At 41.1% G+C, this 20,482-nt stretch overlaps 1 protein-coding gene across 8 annotated transcripts in view; it reads right to left on the reverse strand.

The window, feature by feature from the left end:
• Window positions 1–20,482, reverse strand: part of ANKS1B (ankyrin repeat and sterile alpha motif domain containing 1B) — an 895,734-nt gene that overhangs the window by 167,992 nt on the left and 707,260 nt on the right. The window lies entirely within an intron of this gene.

Below are 20,482 nucleotides of genomic sequence, written 5' to 3' on the forward strand. Positions count from 1 at the left end.
GGAGGAGGAAGAGGGGGAGAAGGCAGGTCCTGCTCTGTCCCCGAGGCCACCTCGAGTTTCCTCCCACTAACCAAGCTGCTTCGAGTTCACGACGCAGGAGAAGCCACAGCATTCCTCAACTTGGGTTACTGGTGGTCGCACCACCCGGAGCCACTAGCGTTCCAGCTGTTCTCAGAGGGCAGTGATCGGCCCCCAGCAGACTTGGAGGGTCGCAGTTAAGATTCTGAGTAAGATTTTGATACGATTCAAACACCTCTCCCCCCACCCCCAGTTCCCACAGAAGTTATCATTGTACTGCTACCAACAGTTGTAGAAACTAACTTGGGCAAAGGTTTCTCTTCAAAATTATGCCAATTAAATGAAGTATAATACATCTGACCTTAAATGACAAGGCCTTTCTCCTATTTTTCTTTTTTTTTTTGGTACGCGGGCCTCTCACTGTTGTGGCCTCTCCCGCTGCGGAGCACAGGCTCCAGACGCGCAGGCTCAGCGGCCATAGCTCACGGGCCTAGTAGCGACCATGGCTCACGGGCCTAGCCGCTCCGCGGCATGTGGGATCTTCCCAGACTGGGGCACGAACCCGTGTTCCCTGCATCGGCAGGCGGACGCTCAACCACTGCGCCACCAGGGAAGCCCCTCCGGAAGCCCCTCCTGTATATATGTTTTTAATGCCAATAGTGTTTCCTTGCCATAAATAAATAAAAATAGTATGTGGCTTACAGACTGCTTAATACCATAACATTCGAATAAACATATCTGGCAACCCACACACTTCAGTTCCTCGTTGTTTCAGCGTTCCATCCAAAAGCGTGAGTTGCCCACTTAGTCTGGGATACGAACCACAGATTCCCACAGAGGATATCCAACGTTTGAACACAAGGTAACAGCACCCAAAGAGCTTGTGAAAAATAGGTTGGAATAAAGAAACTTTACATAAAAGTACTTAAGGAAATGTATGACATGATGAACTCCAAACGGTTCTTATAATCAACCTGTTGTTCTGGGCACATTTTCTTTCAAAACTTTTTGAATACGCATTTATTGTCTTAAAACCAAAGAACAACGATTTTGATCAACTGCAAAACATCAGACACTGAAATAGAAATATTAATCGATTTTTAAAATAATAGGTAACGTTTACTGAGCACTTATTTGCCAGACATCTGTGAATTATCTCATTTAATTCTCACAGCCCTATGAGGTAGGTTTTATTATTATTCTCGCTTTACAGATAAAAAAAAGGTTTAGAGAGATGTGCAACTATCAGTTATGGGACAACATCCACTTTCTTAAGCACTAAATGTCCACCGTTTTGTCTACTGTCATGTCATTGTCTGCTTTGGTGAAGTTCAGGGCAACAGTATCTGAAGCCACCCTGCTAGCAAAGGATGGGGCTAGGATATAAACTCATGCCTGTCAACCTCCAGAGTGTGAGCCCTTAGCCATATGGAAACTATTTCTCATTTCCATAAGGGGTTCGTGAAGCTTTTTGATTTTCTGTCTTACACCTATAGAAAGCGAAACAGGTTGGACATGAGCTGCCTTCTTGACTGGTGTACTCCTTACTGAACATGACCTGCCTTCTTGCCTGGGGCTTCTTCGGATGTCTGTTTTCTGAGATCAGCAAACTTTTTGATGGGCTGGGAAGTCAGGCCATTCAGTTCTATTTCTCACTCTGCAACTGAAACACATGTGACTTGAGGTGGAATAGGTGTTTTCTTAGTTTCCCAATCTTGCAAATAACCAAAGAATGACATTTCCCAATAACCAAAGAATGCTTTCCCAAAGAAAGCATCATTCTCTTCTCGATATTGTTCTCTGGTAACAATATTGGGCTATCTGAGATGTCATTTATTAGTGATGAACTGCAGGCTCTTTAGAAAGGAGTTATGCTAGCATTTTTGTATTGTGTCGAATCCTCTGTACTATAGAATAATTTGGGGCTGTAGGCCATTTTGTGTCTGAAGCACCTTTAGAGAATGATGGAAATCTAATTCCCTGTCAGCATTTGTGCTTGACTAACGAAAACTCTTCTTGAGGGAACTGGGAGGGAAAGTTGCTGTCCAGAGCAGCTGTCACTGATGCTCCATTCAGCATAATCAGCTCACATCTGAAATACTGTAGTCCTGGAAATTAACTTCAGCATGGCAATAATGAAATTTGGTGATGACCTCCAGGTATGCATATTAAAATATAAAGGTCTTTTCAGTATAATCTCCTACTGGTTGGAGTAAAAACATTGCATAATTCACAGAAGAATGACTTTTTACTCTCTGGCCTACTTACAGCTGAAATTTTAGACATTTTTATGTTCTAGAACAGCATAAAGGATGTAAGAGATCACCTTCTAAAACTCTCTCATATTGTAGAAAAGGAAATTGATACTTAGAACGGTTAATTCACTTGCCCAATGACCTAACCTAACTAGAAGTGGAGCAAAACCATGAATTTTTGCCATTTGTTCAGACACTTACCATGATACTATGGTTCCCCAGGATATTCAATGTCAGAATTATTTTTTCCTTCAGTTATTTTTTGCTAAAAATCAGTCAAGTTCCAATTTATGTTATTTAAAATACAAATGATATATAATCTTGTGTTCTTTTACTTGGAGGATATCTATTGATTTTTAGTACCCTGGTTATATTAAGTAATACATTGTTTCTTGAAAAATGAGACAATTCAGAAAAGACTCTTATAGTGCAAATTCCCAAACTCCCTATAGCTCCAGTGAAATGTAAAGCATTCAGTCCATTACAGGTCACCAGGATTGCAACCCTTCTGACATAAACTTCTTATTTAAGAGTAGCAATTTTATATCAGAAAGGACTAACATTTGGGATTCTCCAGTTTGTGTTTAAAAAATTATCCAGAAGACCATGTTGAATATTCTAGTCTCAGAAAGTCTAAAGATGGTGGTAGCATTTCAAACAGATACATAAAACACTGATTTGAGTCCTCTGTACAGATTTAGAGGAATAGAATTACAATGATTTATTCATTGGTTTGGAGGTAGTACTATGCAAATAGTTAAGCTCCCGGCTTTGGAAACAGGCCAGTGGGTTCAAGTATTGGCTATTCCACTTGGTAGTTTTGTGATCTTGAGTAAGTTACTTAACTGTTTCCAGCTTCACTTCTCCACTTTGCAAAATGAGTATGATAATAAAGGAAATGACTTCACAGAGTTGTGGTCAGGAGGAAATGCGATTACCCGTGTAGAGTGGTCTTTCTGATGTGCCAATTTGGCTAGGTTATAGTCCCAAGTTACTTAATCAAACACTAATCTCGGTGTTGCTATAAAGGTATTGTGTAGGTGTGAGTAAAGTCCATAATCAGTTGACTTTATCTAAGGGAGGTTATCCTAGATAATCAGGTTCAATCAGTTGAAAGGCCTTAAGAGCAGAACTGAGGTTTCCCCAAAGAAAAGGAAACTCCATCTGTGAACGCAGTTTCAGCCCCTGCCAAAGAGTTTAAGCCTGCCCTTCCTAAGAGCCTGCCCTACAGATTTCAGACTTGCCTAGCCAGTCCTCACAATCACATGGGTCAAGTCCTTGCAATAAATCTCTTAGTATACACCTCCCACTGGTTCTGCTTCTCTGATTGAACCCTCACTTATACATGTTGTAAAGAATTAACTATAGTATCTGGCACATAAAAAGCACTCCAAAAATGTTAGCTAAAATGTTCTTGTTTAAAAACCTTTATTCAACACCTCTCACATTCACAGCATTGGGATATGCACTCTGATAAAAATGTCTTAGAATTCTGAGATAGAATAGGGATAGATACCTATTACCTTCAATGTTAGTAATCCCAAACAGGAAGGGATTTAATGTTTGAGTAAAATTTCCAGAAAAACAAGGGAAAAGGCCAACAGGGTTGATCATTCCATCCGGAGCTATGTGGAGGAATCATGCAAATCTAGTATGAGGACGGTTTTCTGGGTTAGGAAGACAATGAACAAAAAGGCAGGCATTCCTTTTCTGATTGACCTATATAGATTTAGCACCTGAAACTATGAAGAAACCTGATCTTCAATCATGGGATTCCATGATGTAATAGATTCATCTCTGACTGTTGGTCTTAAGCCAACTAGAATTATATACTTAACTGCTTTGAGATTCTTGGAGGAAGAAATATTCTTATATTTAAGAATATTAAAGCAAAAGATCTTTCTTGTCTCAATGTTGGCTTATCTTAGTATTCTACATTATTATGTTTTACAGGTTTTAGTTTGTTTTGAGCATTTTTCAATTTTATTTTTTTATTGAAGTATAGTGATGTACAATATTATGTAAGTTACAGGTGCACAATATAGTAAGTCACAATTTTTAAAGGTTATAAAGGTTATTTATAGCTATTATAATATATTGGCTATATTCCCCAGATTGTACAATATATCCTTGTAGCTTATTTTATACCTGATTGTTTGTACCTCTTAATTCCTTACCTTTATATTGTTTTGAGCATTTTTAAGTAAAAGGAAAATAAAAATACCATGAAAAAAGCAGGCATGGTACAAACCTACTTAAATAGAAGCTGCCTCTATCCTTCAGAGTTATGATTCCAAGCATACAAAACTTAAAGCTGGAAATACCTCAGATCAGTAAACAAAGTCCAGGAAGGCTGTCTCAGATGTAAATAGGATTAAAAGGTGATGAAGAGATGAGAGAGACTGAGAACCTTTTGACTTTTTATTAAAGCTCTGGTAACTTAGAATCAGTCTTACCAACGAACATGTTTCAAATTGTGTATTTGTGTGTGTATTTGCTAGAGAGAGCTGTCCTGTGATCCTTTATACCATATTAGTGATTTTTTTAAATGGTAGTGAGATAAAAATACTTCTCATTATGCCAAGATTTACTGAATGCCTATGATCTCAAACATTGAGCTGGGTGCTCAGGGATAGGAAGATAAAGTAGAGATGGACTCTAATTTTGTGGAACTCTTTCTCTGGGTAACTCCTTTTGGAAATCCTTATGGATTTCAACTAACATGTAACTTACCCTAGGAAAATTTGAATACATCCCTTGCCCTGCACTTGCTAGACAAAATTCTTTTTTTCTCATAGTAACTTTGCTTCTTCTAATATAGCATTTATCTTTTTTTTTGTGGTAATTATTAGTTTAGTTATGGATATCCTCATAAGACTGCATGTGATCAAGGACCTTGCTTATGCGATAATTTACGTTCAGCTCTTGACCCCAGATAGGCATTAGGCGAATATTTACTGAACACTTGAAAGAAAGTTTGAGACATTGAATTTTAGTTGCTTTCCAAATAGACACATGCAGAAAGAAGACAGAATATAAATCTGGAGCTGAGGAGAGAGGTGAGGGCAAGAAATATGATTTGGTATCAGCTAATTCCTGGTAGTTGGAGGGCCTGGGAGTGGAATTGCCATCAAATAGAACCACGTGTATAATTACGAAAGAGAAGGTTTGAGGTCAGAACTCTGGACAGCGCCCACATTTTCCATTTTACACCGTGTGATGATACATGGCCCGCTGGCTAGATAGAAAAGTTTCAGGAAACCTCACTCTCAAATAAATCATTTTAACCACGTGAACAAGTTTCTAACAGAAAGATATTTCAGAACTAAGCTATTGTAGAGATAGGAGCACTATGAATATGGATTTATAATCATGATATTGTGGAATTTTACCTTCTAATATGTGGAAAGTGGGACTTTAAATTTTGTAAAAAAAAAAAAAATTGGTATGTGTAGATAGAGGGCATGGCACGTGAGTCAGAGAGAAAGAGTCTGTGTAACGGCAAAGCGACAAAATCGAGTTCCACAAGAGGTAAGCGTTAGGGAAGGCTCTGAGTGGTGTTTGGGCATGTGTAGCTGTTGGCGGTGTGTGTCCACTGCAGAAGCAATGTGGCTCTCCCTTATACTCAGCGCCTGCTTGTCATTAATGAGACACATAAGGCATAGGCTGACTTCCAATGCTCATAGATTTTATTATTTTTATTGCATGATCATACTTTTGCTGTGGAAAAATTCCTTTATTTGGATAGTAAATTTAAAACAACTTATAGACTGCCTATTATCCATGGGCATATTTACAGATCTAACTACCTAGCTAACAACCCAGAGCAGAAGAGACTTTTACACTTTTTCCTGAAGGCAAGCAGGCTTGGAATCCAGGGGGAATGAATGTAAACACTGAAGCCCATCTGCCAGGAATGTTCTGCCCCAGTCTTCTGAATTAGACCTAGGGACTTCTTTTGGATGCTAACTACATTCAAGGCCTGAGCCACATACAGCTCCACTGAGCCATAGTTAAGACATTCGCTTGCAGACTTTGCTTACAAGCAGCCCCTGAGAATCAGTCTCAGCCTCACAGCACAGGTGTTAAGTACCTCATCCTTCTAACAACACCTTTAGCCAACCAAACAGCTGTGTACAACACTGGCAGCAACTTTCAAAGTTAGCTATGAGAAGACAATGCTCCAGTAATCTGATCGGGGTGTCTCTTTCACTAAGTGGCGGTACATTCCAGCTTTCCCAGGACAGCTGCCTTTAAATGAGTCAGACCATGAGATCTGATTTTTTGTTCAGAAAAATATGGTTTACAGCATAGTGGAGACTTGTAATTGGAGACCTTAAGGAGGTGGTGTAATGTACAGAAGAAGGCTGTGGGCTCCTACCTGAGTTCAAGTCTGGCTCTATAATTTACTAGTTGTAGGCTCTAAGCAAGTTGCTAACCTTGGCGCACCTCAGTTCCTGCATCTGTAAAATAGGGATAATTGTTCTTTAAGGATGTTGTTTAAGGATTAAATGTGTGCACCCATGTAAAAAAATCTACCATAATACCTGGAGCACAATAATTATTTAACCAAAGAATTAAGTTCACTCTAGTATTAATTCATAAGCCTTCAGAATCAAGAGGCTACTCCAACTTATCAATTGAACTAAATAACAAAGCTCATTCCCATAGCACCTTCTGGTGTGCTTATCAAGCTGTGTAGGTGAAGAAGCGCCCACGCACCTGAGAGTGGACAGTAACTTTTTGTACAGTAGACTCATAATAAAGTTTCTTCCCCCCACAGGATTTTGTGGAGGATAAGACAGCCTATCATTTGGTGATTAGGTATGTCATTATGCTAATTCTGTAGTAATGTACCTTAGGAGTACTGAAATATACTAGAGGGACAAAGGGAGAAAGAATTACATAATACATATTAAAATCATTATTTTAATACTAGTTTATTTAAAGATTAATTATATCATTATATGGATTATATTAATATTAATATAACAATTATATTAATATTAATTATATTAAAATAATAATTTTGGGTTGGAATAACTGAATCTTAGGATAGGAAGGTATGGTGATATTCACTGTTTTTTCCTGCTTAATACCCAGTCCCTCTACTTTTGTTACCAGTAGTCTGATTTTTCACTGGGGACCCACCTCTCCAGTCCTGAGCCATGAAATTCTAGAAAGCCCTGAAAGATCTGACCATGGAGAGGACCTGTGATCCACTGGCCTAACAACAGGTTCCATCACTCAGCCACAGTAGTTCGTTCAGGGAGGGTCAGGACCAGAACTGTACAGGAAACACTGGGAAAGAGGGGAACTCTTTTTACTGACATTTCTGAGCTGATGACACAGGCATTGCTAGGTTGCTGAACTTAATGTCTGGAGCTGCCAGCGTCCTTCCTGTGGGGAAGGTCTGCCCGAGAGTGCAGCCAGTGCAGAGGGAGCAGAGTGGAAGTATGGAGTGAGAGACTGAAGGATTCCAGTGAAAGCATTCGAGGCTCTGGATCCAGTCTTTCCTGAAACCTCTGGACTTTATCTCTTTCGTGAGCCAATAAATTCCTTATTTTGAGTTGGGTTTCTGGCACTTGTAATTGAAAGTGTCCTGACTTCCTTGGAAGGGAACTTAAACACAGTTTATCTCAACTTCCCATCTGATGTTTGACTCTCCTCTATAACTTCTAGTGAAAGAGTTACTCAGACAAGACTTGGACTCTTCCAGTGACAGGTAGCTCATTATCAACTGAAGAAGCCTATCCCATTGTTGGAGCTTTTACTCCTACAAAAGTCTTCTTAAACTAAGGGAGAACTTCTTTTCTGAAACTTTTGTATAGTTACCATTTATTTTGTACCTATTGGGGGGCAGGGGCCTTGTGCTTTGTTATGCTAACAAATGTAAAATTTATTATCTCATTTAATTCTCAAAACAATCTGATACAAAATGATTTTGGAAGCCACTTCAGAAATCCAGGTGAGAAATGATACGGGGCTGAGGTAAGGGCTGGGGGAGGGGGTGGGGATAAAGTAGATAGGGATGGATCTGGAGATACAAAGATGTAGCATCTCAATGACCTGGTGGCTGAATGGAGGGTGAGGGCAAGAGAGAAAGTGGAGTTCAAGATGACCTCTAGATATTAGACATATGGCGAAAAAACAGGGAAGGAACAAGTTTGTGTGGGGAAAGATGAAGGTTCTGCTAAAGAGGTACTATAAACCAGTGGGGTCAATACTTCCAAGGGCATGGGACAGCTCTATAAATTTTAAAAAATTTTAACAGAATCTGAATCAGTGTTAATTAAGAAATCATCAAGAACAATTTTTGCATAGACTTGTGTCACATGGGTGCAGGTCAGAATAACATGTTTATGTTCAACACTCAAGATCAGGTTCTCCCTTCTCTCTTCCTGCCAGCACCTTGGGAGGCAGAGGAGAGGAGCCAGAGAATTCAGCATGAGGATGCAGTAGAGTTTGCTTGAGCCACAGGGGAGAGGAGCCTGACTTTGAGGTTCTGGAGCTAAAGAGAAGTGCATACCTGTGGAAGATGTTTCTGGGAATGGGAAAGAGACAGGAAGGGAAGAAACATATTTCTTATGTACCTACTATGTACTAGGACTTTATATGCATTACCTCAACAACCCTGGAGGGTTGTTACTATTATTCTATTACCGTCTTTTTTCTGGATGAAGAAATTATGGAGGCTCCGAGACGTTAAGTAATTTTTTCAAGATCTAACAGCACTGGAATTAAATACAGGGTGTATGGCTCTGAGACCCATGATTTCTTCTTTATGCCATGCTGTCTCCTTAAAAAATGATCAGTTATAAGATATTTTCTAGCTGAAAAAATATATTCACACACTATCTCAATTAATCCTCTAAACAGCAACCCAGAGGTTGGTACGGCTAATACTGTTCCTGTTTCATAGATAATGAAACTGAGTCCCTGAGAGGTTCATCGATTTGCACAAGGGCACACAGCTAGTAAGCAGCAGAACCATGGCTGGAATTCAAAATTCCTAACTCCAAGCCTCATGTATTTTCCCATGACCCTGCAGCTACTGCATTAGACAAGGTGCTATGAAGGGGGCTATGTCAGAACAGTGACTGATACCAGCTTTGCTCTGAAACATCCCCTCACTTGCAGAGCAGTGCCTAGCCTAACACTTGGTGGTGGCGCTGCTGTCACCCTCACTGGCTCTGGAGGAAAGACCCCAGCATAAAAGGAACGTAAGCTCCCAGGAGTTTCTGACCAGGTGTGGGTCGGGGTGAGGAGGGGCAGAAAGCCCCTCGTAGAACTTGTGCCCACCCCCTGTCTGATGAACACTTAAGTGGGGTCTGTAGTGCCGGACTACGAAAATCCATTTAAGCGGCTAGGTCTGTACACCGTCTGCACTGAGGGGAGGATGAGCCCTCGTACCCCTAGGGCAGAAATGACTCTCTGGGTGGAAATAACGTGGGAAGCCATGTTAACTCTTTCAGGCCATTAGGCTATCATTTAGTAAATTACAACTTTGCACTCAATGGGTCCCTAGTGGATATGGAGGGTGAGAATGTTCTAATTTGCATTTTCTCCCTTTCTCTCAGCTGCTTTTTCTAATTATGATGTAGACCAAAGAGTTGTTTAATAACTGGTTTATTCCAAATCACTGGATGCTCCTGTAAATATAAATAATGCTCTTGCAGATCTGCTCTATTGAAATCAAATCTGTGCCTAACATGGGTGTAGAGGGGTGCTGAAGCCCAGCCTGGCCTACAGGACTGAGGAGTGACTCAAGGCACTGGGACATCCCAGCTTTTCAAGTTCTGAGTTAATAGAAGGTATGGGACAGAGAGCCCCTTGTTCCTGGAGGCTGGGGAGGTGGGTAGAGGGGAGCAGATGCTGTGGGAAGCTCTAGGATGGGAGTTCCTTTTTCTGCTTAGATGGGAGAATCCACAATTCTGATCTGAGGAGGAATCCAGATCTCCTCCTTGGCATATCTATTACAAGGGAGATCTGTGGGGAGGGCAAGGATGCTCCCCGAAAACTCTGGTTTCACCCTACCACTCAGAATGCGTGACCAAGGTCACTTGAAATATCTGGGAACATATTTCTTCCCTGGGGGAAAAACAAATATCTCAGCAATCTCCTTTGTTCTTACAAACCTGGGGCTACTAAGTAAAAGCCAACAGAGTTGCTAGGGCCTAATATTATTTCCTACTGGTGATTACAGCAATAATGCTTTACATTTATACAGCATTAAAAGTTTTTGAAGCACTTGCGTATCCACTGTGATCAGGGCTGGCTTCACGGGCATGTGATTAGTGCTGTCCCATAGGGCCTAGTTCTCAGAAGAGCCCAGAGATTGGTTTAATGCTCTGCAGTCTTGCAATTCTAAATAATTTTAACTTCAAATTGGTGTTTGTAAATGAAGTCTGATGGGACTATGGAGCATCTGCTGGGGCTTAGAACCTCAGCGCACATGTGATACTGCCTTCCTAGGATGAGTTTTTAGCTGTCCGTTCCCTGCCTCCTGCTGCCCAGGGCCCTGCCCCGGTAACCCTGGCCCCTCCCTGGATCACCCCGCAAATGCTGCTGCCCTTTGCCTGGGGTAGCAATCAGGTGGCATTGAGAAGGGTGGGGCAGGGGCTGGCTTTCATTCTGCCCTTACACTCCTTCCTCCCCTTGTGCTGGTGGGTGGTATTGGTGTGGAGGGTCATCCACCCTGTGGCTTCTTGGGGTAAGCAAGCCAACGGCCATCCCTGCCCCAAGCAGCAACTTATAGTGTGTTTGGTGGGCAACATGGTGAATGACTCAGCAGGGGCCTCTCACTTCCTCCAACCCAAAGACCAAGCACATCCTGGCCCCAAGATAGGTATGACTTGGCAGGGCAGGGGAGGGAGTCTCTCATCTGCCATAGGTTGGGGTGATGGGTCTGTGGGAAGGGGAAATTGACTTCCCCAACCCTGGCCAGGCCCCACATTTTGGGTCCTGCAAACTATGTAGCTGGCCCTGTCACTGGCATTCATTATGCTAGTGATGGAAGCTAGATAGGACAAGGATGTTGCTACTATTACAGCTTCTGCTGTTACTACTGCTGCTTGTGGATGCACCATTACCATCTCTGTGACTTGCACTGGGGCAAGCACTGAATTATATGTCATCCTATTTCATCTTCACAACAAATGTACAAGGTAGGGCTTATACACTGGGCTAGTTCCCTAACCTCTCTGAGTTTTGGTTTCCTCATCTATAAAACAGGTACAAAAATACCACCTTACAAGGATACTGTGAGAATTAAATAAGATGGTGTGTGTATAGAGAGATGGAGAAAACTTCATTCACCTGTTACTTTATCACTGTTATTTGTCTGGAAGAAATATTTTGATGAGCTGTCTGGGTAGAAGGGTGAGACCCCTGTGGGCATACTCAAGTAACTCAAGAGGGTTGCTTAACTTCTGGGCTTATGACAAGGAGAGGAGTCTGCACAGTCCTTGGAGGATGGTGAAAAGGAAAGAGGACTCACTGACGGCAAAGTCTTTGTGCAGGAAGAGGACGTTACTGACAATATGGCCCTTAGAGAACAGAAGTGTTGAATGGGACTTTAAAAAAATTTGTGTTGGGTGTATTCTGTAAACCCCTCCGCTTTCCCATCTTCATGAAATCTTCAGTAAAGACTAACTGACTAATGCTTTTGTGTGTGATTAGACTAATGGGGGCCTCAAAGAGGTATTGAGATTCTCATCCTTGTTGGCACAAATGAAAATGGACAGAAAGTAGACATGCAGAGACGAGGGGAAGATGGCGGAAGAGTAAGACGAGGAGAACACCTTCCTCCCCACGGACACACCAGAAATACATCTACACGTGGAACAACTCCTACAGAGCACCTACTGAACGCTGGTAGAAGAACTCTGACCTCCCAAAAGTCAAGGAAGTCCCCACTTACCTGGGTAGGGCAAAAGAAAAAAGATAAACAGAGACAAATGGATAGGGACGGGACCTGCACCAGTGGGAGGGAGCTGTGAAGGAGGAAAGGTTTCCACACACTAGGAGCCCCTTCGCGGGTGGAGACTGCAGGTGGCGGAGGGGGGAGCTTCGCAGCCGCGGAGCAGAGCGCAGCAACAGGGGTGCGGAGGGCAAAGTGGAGAGATTCCCGCACAGAGGATCAGTGCCGACCGGCACTCACCAGCCCGGAGAGGCTTGTCTGCTCACCCGCCGGGGCAGGCTGGGCTGGGAGCTGAGGCTCGGGCTTCAGTTGGAGCGCAGGGAGAGGACTGGGGTTGGCGGCGTGAACACAGCCTGAAGGGGGCTAGTGCACCTCGGCTAGCCGGGAGGGAGTGCGGGGAAAAGTCTGTAGCTGCCGAAGAGGCAAGAGACTTTTTCTTCCCTCTTTGTTTCCTGGTGCGCGAGGAGAGGGGTTTAAGAGCGCTGCTTAAAGGAGCTCCAGAGACGGGCGCGAGCCGCGGCTGAAAGCAGGGACCCCAGAGACGGGCATGAGACGCTAAGGCTGCTGCTGCCGCCACCAAGAAGCCTGTGTGCGACCACAGGTCACTATCCACACGCCCCCTTCTGGGGAGCCTGTGCAGCCCGCCACTGCCAGGGTCCCGGGATCCAGGGACAACTTCCCTGGGAGAACACACGGCGCGCCTCAGGCTGGTGCAACGTCACGCTGGAGTCTGCCGCCGCAGGCTCGCCCCGCACTCCTTATCCCTCCCTCCCCCTGGCCTGAGTGAGCCAGAGTCCCCAAAGCAGCTGCTCCTTTAACCCCGTCCTGTCTGAGCAAAGAACAGACGCCCTCCGGCGACCGACACGCAGAAGCGGGGCCAAATCCAAAGCTGAGCCCCGGGAGCTCTGTGAACAAAGAAGAGAAAGGGAAATCCCTCCCAGCAGCCTCAGAAGCAGCGGATTAAAGCTCCACAATCAACTTGATGTACCCTGCATCTATAGAATACATGAATAGACAACGAATCATCCCAAATTGAGGAGATGTACTTTGAGAGCAAGATTTATGATTTTTTTCCCCTTTTCCTCTTTTTGTGAGTGTGTATGTGTATGCTTCTGTCTGAGATTTTGTCTGTATAGCTTAGCTTCCACCATTTCTCCTAGGGTTCTATCCGTCCGCTTTTTTTCGTTTTGTTTTTTTCTTAAAAATTTTTTTTCTTAATGATTATTTTTTATTTTAATAACTTTATTTTATTTTATCTTACTTTATTTTATTTTGTTTCTATCTTTTCTTTCCTTCCTTCCCCCCTTCCTTCCTCCCTCCCTCCCTGCCTCCTTTCTTCCTTCCTTCCTTCCTTCCTTTCTTTCTTTCTTTCTTTTCTTCCTTCCTTTCTTTCTTTTTTTCTTTCTTTCTCTTTCTTTTTCTCTCTCTCTCTTCCTTCCTTCCTTTCCTCTTTCTTTCTTTCTTTCCCTTTCTTTCTTTCTTTCTTTCTCTCTCTCTCCCTTTCTTTCTTTCTTTCTTTCTTTCTTTCTTTCTTTCTTTCTTTCTTTCTTTCTTTCTTTCTTTCTTTCTCTCTTTCTTTCTTTCTTTCTTTCTTTCTTTCTCCCTTTTCCTCTCAGCTGTGTGGAAGAAAGGCTCTTGGTGCTGCAGCCAGGAGTCAGTGCTGTGCCTCTGAGGTGGGAGAGCCAACTACAGGACACTGGTCCACAAGAGACCTCTCAGCTCCACATAATATCAAATGGCGAAAATCTCCCAGAGATTTCCATCTCAACATCAGCACCCAGATTCACTCAACGACAGCAAGATACAGTGCTGGACACCCTATGCCAAACAACTAGCAAGACAGGAACACAACCCCACCCATTAGCAGAGAGGCTGCCTAAAATCATAATAAGGCCACATACACCCCAAAACACACCACCAGACGTGGACCTGCCCACCAGAAAGACAAGATCCAGCCTCATCCACCAGAACACAGGCACTAGTCCCCTCCACCAGGAAGCCTACACAACCCACTGAGCCAACCTTAGCCACTGAGGACAGACACCAAAAACAAAGGGAACTACGAACAAGCAGCCTGCTAAAAGGAGACCCCAAACACAGTAAGATAAGCAAAATGAGAAGACAGAAAAACACACCGCAGATGAAGGAGCAAGATAAAAACCCACCAGACCTAACAAATGAAGAGGAAATAGGCAGTCTACCTGAAAAAGAATTCAGAATAATGATAGTAAAGATGATCCAAAATCGTGGAAATAGAATAGACAAAATGCAAGAAACATTTAACAAGGACCTAGAAGAACTAAGGATGAAACAAGCAACGATGAACAACACAATAAATGAAATAAAAAATACTCTAGAAGGCATCAATAGCAGAATAACTGAGGCAGAAGAATGGATAAGTGACCTGGAAGATAAAATAGTGGAAATAACTACTGCAGAGCAGAATAAAGAAAAAAGAATGAAAAGAACTGAGGACAGTCTCAGAGACCTCTGGGACAACATTAAACGCACCAACATTCGAATTATAGGGGTTCCAGAAGAAGAAGAGAAAAAGAAAGGGACTGAGAAAATATTTGAAGAGATTATAGTTGAAAACTTCCCTAATATGGGAAAGGAAATCGTTAATCAAGTCCAGGAAGCACAGAGAGTCCCATACAGGATAAATTCAAGGAGAAATACGCCAAGACACATATTAATCAAACTGTCAAAAACTAAATACAAAGAAAGCATATTAAAAGCAGCAAGGGAAAAACAACAAATAACACACAAGGGAACCCCCATAAGGTTAACAGCTGATCAACACCCCACTTTCACCAATGGACAGATCATCCAAAATGAAAATAAATAAGGAAACACAAGCTTTAAATGATACATTAAACAAGATGGACTTAATTGATATTTATAGGACACTCCATCCAAAAACAACAGAATACACATTTTTTTCTCAAGTGCACGGAACATTCTCCAGGATGCATCATATCTTGGGTCACAAATCAAGCCTTGGTAAATTTAAGAAAATTGAAATTGTATCAAGTATCTTTTCCGAGCACAATGCTATGAGAATAGATATCAATTACAGGAAAGGATCTGTAAAAAATACAAACATATGGAGGCTAAACAATACACTACTTAATAACAAAGTGATCACTGAAGAAATCAAAGAGGAAATCAAAAAATACCTAGAAACAAATGACAATGGAGACACGACGACCCAAAAGCTATAGGATGCAGCAAAAGCAGATCTAAGAGGAAAGTTTATAGCAATACAATCCTACCTTAAGAAACAGGAAACATCTCAAATAAACAACCTAACCTTGCACCTAAAGCAATTAGAGAAAGAAGAACAAAAAAGCCCCAAGGTCAGCAGAAGGAAAGAAATCATAAAAATCAGATCAGAAATAAATGAAAAAGAAATGAAGGAAATGATAGCAAAGATCAATAAAACTAAAAGCTGGTTCTTTGAGAAGATAAACAAAATTGATAAACCATTAGCCAGACTCATCAAGAAAAAATGGGAGAAGACTCAAATCAGTAGAATTAGAAATGAAGAGGGAGAAGTAACAACTGACACTGCAGAAATACAAAAGATCATGAGAGATTACTACAAGCAACTCTATGCCAATAAAATGGACAACCTGGAAGAAATGGACAAATTCTTAGAAACGCACAACCTACCCAGACTGAATCAGGAAGAAATAGAAAATATGAACAGACCAATCACAAGCACTGAAATTGAAACTGTGATTAAAAATTTTCCAACAAACAAAAGCCCAGGACCAGATGGCTTCACAGAATTCTATCAAACATTTAGAGAAGACCTAACACCTACCCTTCTCAAACTCTTCCAAAATATAGCAGATGGAGGAACACTCCAAAACTCATTCTACGAGGCCACCATCACACTGATACCAAAACCAGACAAGGATGTCACAAAGAAAGAATACTACAGGCAAATATCACTGATGAACACAGATGCAAAAATCCTCAACAAAATACTAGCAAACAGAATCCAACAGCACATTAAAAGGATCATACACCATGATCAAGTGGGGTTTACTCCAGGAATGCAAGGATTCTTCAATATACGCAAATCAATCAACGTGATATACCATATTAACAAATTGAAGCAGAAAAACAATATGATCATCTCAAAAGATGCAGAGAAAGCTTTCGACAAAATTCAACACCCATTTACGATAAAAACCCTCCAGAAAGTAGGCATAGAGGGAAATTTCCTCAACATAATAAAGGCCATATATGACAAACCCACAGCCAACATCGTCCTCAATGGTAAAAAACTGAAACCATTTCCACTAAGGTCTGGAACAAGACAAGGTTGCCCACTCTCACCACTATTATTCAACAGAGTTTTGGAAGTTTTAGCCACAGCAATCAGAGAAGAAAAGGAAATAAAAGGAATCCAAATCGGAAAAGAAGAAGTAAAGCTGTCACTGTTTGCAGACGACACGATACTATACATAGAGAATCCTAAAGATGCTACCAGAAAACTACTAGAGCTAATCAATGAATTTGGTAAAGTAGCAGGATACAAAATTAATGCACAGAAATCTCTGGCATTCCTATACACTAATGATGAAAAATCTGAAAGTGAAATCAAGAAAACACTCCCATTTACCATTGCAACAAAAAGAATAAAATATCTAGGAATAAACCTACCTAAGGAGACAAAAGACCTGTATGCAGAAAATTATAAGACACTGATGAAAGAAATTAAAGATGATACAAATAGATGGAGAGGTATACCATGTTCTTGGGTTGGAAGAATTAACATTGTGAAAATGACTCTACTACCCAAAGCAATCTTCAGATTCAATGCAACCCCTATCAAACCACCACTGGAATTTTTCACAGAACTAGAACAAAAAAATTCACAATTTGTATGGAAACACAAAAGACCCCGAATAGCCAAAACAATCTTGAGAAAGAAAAATGGAGCTGGAATAATCAGTCTTCCTGACTTCAGACTATACTACAAAGCTACAGTAATCAAGACAGAATGGTACTGGCACAAAAACAGAAAGATAGATCAATGGAACAAGATAGAAAGCCCAGAGAGAAACCCACGCACATGGGTCACCTTATGTTTGGTAAAGTAGGCAGGAGTGTACAGTGGAGAAAGGACAGCCTCTTCAATAAGTGGTGCTGGGAAAACTGGACAGGTACATGTAAAAGTATGAGATTAGATCACTCCCTAACACCATACACAAAAATAAGCTCAGAATGGATTAAAGACCTAAATGTAAGGCCAGACACTATAGAACTCTTTGAGGAAAACACAGGCAGAATATTCTATGACATAAATCACAGCAAGATCCTTTTTGACCCACCTCCTAGAGAAATGGAAATAAAAACAAAAATAAACTAATGGGACCTAATGAAACTTCAAAGCTTTTGCACAGCAAAGGAAACCATAAACAAGACCAAAAGACAAGCCTTAGAATGGGAGAAAATATTTGCAAATGAAGCAACTGACAAAGGATTAATCTCCAAAATTTATAAGCAGCTCATGCAGCTCAATAACAAAAAAACAAACAACCCAATCCAGAAGTGGGCAGAAGACCTAAATAGACATTTCTCCAAAGAAGATACACAGACTGCCAACAAACACATGAAAGAATGCTCAACATCATTAATCATTAGAGAAATGCAAATCGAAAGTCCAGTGAGATATCATCTCACACCAGTCAGAATGGCCATCATCAAAAAATCTAGAAACAATAAATGCTGGAGAGGGTGTGGAGAAAAGGGGACACTCTTGCACTGCTGGTGGGAATGTGAATTGGTTCAGCCACTATGGAGAACACTATGGAGGTTCCTTAAAAAACTACAAATAGAACTACCATGTGACCCAGCAATCCCACTACTGGGCAAATACCCTGAGAAAACCATAATTCAAAAAGAGTCATGTACCAAAATGTTCATTGCAGCTCTATTTACAATAGCCCAGAGTTGGAAGCAACGTAAGTTTCCATCATCGTATGAATGGATAAAGGAGATGTGGCACATATATACAATGGAATATTACTCAGCCATAAAAAGAAACGAAATTGAGCTATTTGTAATGAGGTGGATGGACCTAGAGTCTGTCATACAGAGTGAAGTAAGTCAGAAAGAGAAAGACAAATACCGTATGGTAACACATATATATGGAAGTTAAGAAAAAGATTGTCATGAAGAACCTAGGGGTAAGATGGGAATAAAGACACAGACCTACTAGAGAATGGACTTGAGGATATGGGGAGGGGGAAGGGAAAGCTGTGACAAAGCGAGAGAATGGCATGGACATATATACACTGCCAAACGTAAAACAGATAGCTAGTGGGAAGCAGCCGCATAGCACAGGGAGATCAGTTCGTGACCACCTAGAGGGGTGGGATAGGCCGGGTGGGAGGGAGGGAGATGCAAGAGGGAAGAGATATGGGAATATATGTATATGTATAACTGATTCACTTGGTTATAAAGCAGAAACTAACACACCATTGTAAAGCAATTATCCTCCAATAAAGATGTAAAAAAAAAGAAAAAAAGAAAGTAGACATGCAGATGGTCGTGCAAGAAGATGAGTGTAGAGCTGATGCTGGGTTATAACATTATTCTTTGTTTCCTCTGAGTTATCTCACTTTTTGTTCATGCATTTTTGTGGGGTATAAGAGCAGCTATGGATATTCTGTTTTGTTTAAATCTTTCCATAAGCCCCACTACCAGGCTCTGCACACAGTGAACACTCAAATGTTGAGGGCTGATCAATGTGAGTAGTATAACTATTAAGGGAAAGAAGCTAATATGATTTTGTTTAATCATTTCAATGACCTATTGATGTAGAAAATTAGGCTCTCCAGTTTAAAGATGAGGTATCTGAGGGTCAGAGAGGCTAAGAACCTTGCTTGAGGTCACACAGCTGCTGAGTGGTGAAGCAGAGATACAAATCCATGCCCAATACTTGATGCCTCTCTGGTCAATGAAACTTCAGCAGAAGAGATAGAGTGTCAGTATCATATATAAACACATATGTATATTTAAACCCCCCCACTGAAATCAGAAGAATAAGAAAAATTGACTTTAAAAAACTTCCTAGGGAATAAAAAGAAGAAAAGGGGAGGAAGAACAAGAATATACGCAAAAATATAGCATAAGTTAGTTATCTCTTAGATAACTGTAGGATTGTGACTGGTACTAGTCATTGTACTGTAATGACACCAAAAAGGAAAAATGTGCCAGGTAGATGCAACCTTTTGTGCAACAAAAGGCTGCCTCAAATGTGTCTGAAAGCATGGCTCTTCCTTCAGCTAAGTCAAGTCCGAAGGAGCACATGAATAATTGGCTACAGCTACCCTTTAATCAAGTGCCAGCTCTCTTTGCTCAGGTTGATACATCTCCAAACCTCAGGGAGTCAGGGATCAGCTGCCAGCAGCCAATGGGCTTCTGAGCGTTGAAAACCAGACCAGGTGCTGATCCATCAAGCTAATTAACAGCCTGTGGGCCACAGTTAGCTGGGAAAGTAGAGGTTTTTTTTTAACTCTTTTCCTGACAGACTCTGTATCCACCTATCTGTCCTTTTTGAACAAGGTTCCATCAGCAATACAACAAAGGGAAAAGAACTTAGAATTCAAAAGGAAGGGGGCTGAAAGGAAATATGAGCTTGCTTTAAATAAGACAAGAGAGACTATTATAGAAAGGAAGTGAACTTTCACACACGTGCACACACACAGTGTATATATGGTGACTTTTCCCATTCTATATATCTCCATTTTACTTAGCATAACATCACCATCACAGAATGGACATTCAATAAATGTTTGCTATTGTTAATAATGATATTTTAGACACAAATAATAAACAAAAGGAGGAAACGGGGCAGAATTACAAAGGAGCAAGAGATATAACTTGTAGGCACCTGAAATATATTTAATCATCAAGTTCCCCAAAAAGCAGAAGAAAAAGAATTAATTTCAATGGGAAATAGAATATGTTGAAAGCTCAGAAAAATGGAAAACAATCTAATTAGGATAAGAAGAGATGGGATACATCAGAAATAGTGTCACTGCAAATTATCAGATTTATAAAGTAATGTGTAAGTCAGCAGGGGAAGGAATTCAGTGGGTTTTCATAAATTTGGAGAAACTTGTAAATAGTGCATTTAAAATTAGTCATGGATCCAATAATCTCCAATAGAGCAGTGCCAATGTATGATCTGAAGATATGAAATAACAAAGAAGCATTCTAGTCCTTGAAGTAGCCAAATCTGAAAATCATAGAAAATGGTAAG

Source organism: Lipotes vexillifer, unplaced genomic scaffold (assembly GCF_000442215.2).
Source record: "Lipotes vexillifer unplaced genomic scaffold, Lipotes_vexillifer_v1.1 scaffold237, whole genome shotgun sequence".
Taxonomy (NCBI): domain Eukaryota; kingdom Metazoa; phylum Chordata; class Mammalia; order Artiodactyla; family Lipotidae; genus Lipotes; species Lipotes vexillifer.